Raw genomic sequence first — 4,177 nt, forward strand, 5'->3', positions numbered from 1 at the left:
TTCCTGAGACCTTTGTTTTTCAATTTTCACTGCTGGTTGTAGTCCAAATTTGTTAGCTGCTGATTTCCTATTTAAATCAGTCTACGGTGGTACACGTTTATAGTCTAAATAAATAAATTTTCTACAACGAAGATTTTGTTCATATCCATTCGAACAGCCAAGCTCAAAACAGAAACTTGAACTAAACTGGAAATTCATAATTAAGATAGTTTGGACCAGGGATAGTCTTCAACGTATTATTATTGACGAAGGATGTACTGTTACTAAGACAACGGTTCAACAAAGAGGTGATATTACTTAAGTTTTTAAAATTTTCTCGAAAACGGCCTTAACGATTTTGTTTGAACATGAATACACATTAATTATTTTTCCTCAACCAATAAGTAAAAATATAGTAAGAGAACGTGATGCCAAAATGAAGTCAAATTTTTAACTACCGATGCTTCCAACTCCAAGTGGTATGTTACGGGAAAGTTGTGTGATAGGCGTACGCAATAGACTTCTTTGTTATATTTTAATAAATAAATATCAGTTTAAACTATTTAGCACTAAGTAAGAGTAGTTGTCCAGTTTCCGTAGTGTAGTGGTTATCACGTGTGCTTCACACGCACAAGGTCCCCGGTTCGATCCCGGGCGGAAACAAAGGCAGTCTATTTTATATAATATTTTTTTCAAGTGGTAATTTTTTAAAAATTTATTCAGGCAACGAATTTTATTTAAATGCCTTATTATAAAGTTACGATATTTTTAAAAATATTTTGTATTGCTTCTTGTATTATTGCTTCTTGTATATGCATATTGATTAAAATATATATAATTTAGAATGTCTTATTACAATAAACCACAAATATTTTAAAATATATTATTTTCCATTGCATGTATTATTATATATAATATTTAATTATAATATATTTAATTTTGTTATGTAATTTTTAAAAATAATTAACTTAAAAAAATATTCAATTTATTCCTTAAGGGGTTGGGTAGCTCATTGGTAAGGCACCGTGCTACTTACTAGGATCTGGTTTCGAATGGCAGATAATTATTTTCTGTTTCATTGTAGCGGTGAGTCAGTCCTGTGGGATCGGCAGCACTCCTGGGTTCACCCAGCCTCATGAAGTGTGTACCCTAAATTGAGGAAAAATCTGGTGATCGAGCGTGATTTTGACTAAATCACCTTTCACAACCGTTGGTCTAGTAACAGTACTTTCAAAACAAAGTACTGCACCCTTTACCCTTCATAGCGGGGGGGGGGATACTTATTATACAAAATAAAGTAGGACAAATAAAGAATTTGAATTTGCCGAAGGTTTAAAGGTTCACTTGTGCTCAGTTTCTTTTTTTACAAATAATGGCAGTATTTAATAATAATAATAATAAAACGCTTTATTTATTCTGGCATGAATTCCATGAAAATGATAATTAGGGAAATTAAAATTGGGCGAGTAGAAGTTATAAAATCAACAAAAATATATTTTAAAAAATAAGTAAATAAAATAATATTAGGTCAAAGGTGGCTCAGGGTAAGGTACTGTGCTACTAACTCCAAGGACTCGGGTTCAAATCTGGCATAGGTAGATACTTATTTTCTGTTTCATTGTAGGGTGAGTAAGTCCTGTGGGTTCGGCAGCACTCTTCATGGGTTGTAGTGGTACAGATTTTTTATTTTATTTTTTAATATTTATACATATATTTTATATATTATAGATATTTTAACTCTGTTATGCTAATTATTACTTGAGATATGACTAAATTCTTATCTGAAACTATTTTTTTTATTTTAGTAAATTATTAATATGCTAATAAGTAAGTCCGGTAGGCAATAAAGCGCTAAGCTTCCATGCCTTGCATTTAGTCCTTTGAGGAAATTTACTATCTGCAATCTGTCACATCAGCTTTAGATTAACCCCAGGGTCAAAAGAAACACCAAGGGAACACCCAGCCCCGAAGTGGTGGGTAACCGTCCGTTCATTGAGTTAAGGTAAACATCCTCTCCTTGCATTATATCATTCCTTAACAAATAGTATTTTCTTATCAAATTAAACTATGTACTTATCCTGGATTATGGCGGTAGATTTTTATTTGTCATCGCTGTGTTGTATTTTATATAAAATATTGTGTACTTTTGGTAAGAGTATTTTTATTTCAGTAAGGAAGAAGTTGATTGGAATCTTTTGATGTGATTCGATCTTTGGATAACAGTGGAGAGGGGTGAAGGTACATCATTCTTATACTTGACAGAATTTTTTTTTTTTTTTTTTTTTTTTTTTTTTTTTAATTTTTCCATATAAGTAAATTTGAGTTAAGATGGTGATTTTTTTCAATAATCGAATTTAAAACAGTTCAGTATTTGTACCATTCTAAAATCTTATTTTGGCCTTGCAAGGTCACATAATTCAAGATACACATTACATTAATATTGTGGAATAGTTACTTTAAATGTGGACAGAGGATTTATATAAAAATTATAAAAGGATATATGAAACTACTTAAAGCCATAACTAGCTTCAAGGATCAATTTTTGTTATTTATTTTTATTGAAATTAACAATTGAGATTTACAACTGTACATAACAATACATTTAATAAATTTGCAGTAAGTTTATAATGGAATGATAAAGGCGTGTTAAGAAACTTGGTAGCATTCTAATAACGTTTTTACATTAGAAGGTCTCGAGGCCACCTTCTTTTCAGGCGCCTCGGAGGATTGTCAGGAATGGATAAGGAAGCGAGGTTAGAAACTAGTGGGTTTGGGTGGTTATTTATTTATATTTGGTTCAAGCTAGATCGGTTACATATGGAACATTAAGGTCTTAATGTATGATTTTATTTGTGGCAAAGTAAGGATCATTGAGGAGTTTACGAAGGATTTTCATAGTAAGGATTAGATACGAGAGGAATTCGAAGGTTTTGATATTATAATTTTATTACATTTTTGTGAAGAATTTACTCATTCGCAGAACTCTAATAACATTTATAGTGTTCAAGGTCTCAAGGCAATCTTCTTTTCAGACGCCTAGGAGGATTGTCAGATATTGAAGAGGAAGCAAAGAGCAGGTAGGTTTAGGTTGTTAGGAGGTTTATCCTGGAAGGTTTGATATGTAGTTCTTTTATGAATTTTGTTTCTGACAAAGCCAAGTGCATTAGGGATTCTGGATTGTAAGGGCTGGATTCCATGGTTAAGTGTAACTGCGTTGTTCCAAATATGCCTTATTGAAGGACCAATGGCATTTTATTTTTTTTTTTTAAATAGAAGTAATTTGTTTGAAGATTAGATATATATTGAATATGAATATAATTATAGAATAAAAAAAAAATGGAATTGCAAAATTACTTGATAACTACTTGTGAACGAATGAAAAACTGAACTAGCCGCAAGTTGGGATAGAACTGTGAAGTTTTGGAAAGTGAGCGAAGAGGCAGGTAGAGTTGACCCGGATGGAGCTCTATGAAATCAGAAAACAAAATCTGACCGCTGAGCAATCTGCAAATAGGATCGGTATTGTGCAGCCTGGAAACGAAATTCGCTGGAGGAACCTGGAAATGGTTTTGTCTAGGGTTGTCGGAGCGCTTTATCTCTGGCTGGCAGAGCGCTGCTAATTTCCGCAGTGTGTGTCACCTCCTAGCGTCAATAGGAGCCTAGGGGAACTTTTACAACTGATATGGTCAAATAGTGTCGCCCACTAATGTGCTGTGGCATATGTCGCTCCACTATCGGCCTCGCTCTATCTCGTTTCAATTATTCCCAACGTTCTGTCAATGATTATTCTGTCTCTTGAATTTCAGGCAATGTCCTATTTAGACAATTCGCAATTTATAAGGTTTTGAAAACCGTTGTTAATTTTTTCCAAATAGCAAAGTATACAAAGCATCTTTCACTTAATGTTTTGTCAGTAAAATATTTAAATGATAGTTTTTTTATATAATAAATTGTTGAAAAAGTATCTAAAGAATGTTACATAGGAAGATGGTCAGGGTTGCGGTCAATAGTGAAACAAAAATAGTTTACAACTATTTATTTTCCAATGTTTCGCACCACTTTGCAGGGCTTCATCAGGGCTAAAAAGATACAAAATGAAACTATGTTAAGATAAAATGATAGAAATAAAAATAAAAAGATACAATGAAAAGAATAAAAAACAAGTAACAAAGGCAAGAGTAATAGTTTCATATAAAAA

General features: G+C 32.3%; 1 non-coding gene across 1 annotated transcript; it reads left to right on the forward strand.

Moving 5' to 3' along the window:
• The first annotated feature begins 569 nt into the window (after positions 1-569).
• TRNAV-CAC (transfer RNA valine (anticodon CAC)) lies at positions 570-642 on the forward strand. The gene has a single exon. It is a non-coding gene; the product is annotated as a tRNA-Val (tRNA).
• The last annotated feature ends 3,535 nt before the right edge of the window (positions 643-4,177 follow it).

Source organism: Halyomorpha halys, unplaced genomic scaffold (assembly GCF_000696795.3).
Source record: "Halyomorpha halys isolate HHAL.00 unplaced genomic scaffold, Hhal_1.1 Scaffold157.1, whole genome shotgun sequence".
NCBI lineage: Eukaryota > Metazoa > Arthropoda > Insecta > Hemiptera > Pentatomidae > Halyomorpha > Halyomorpha halys.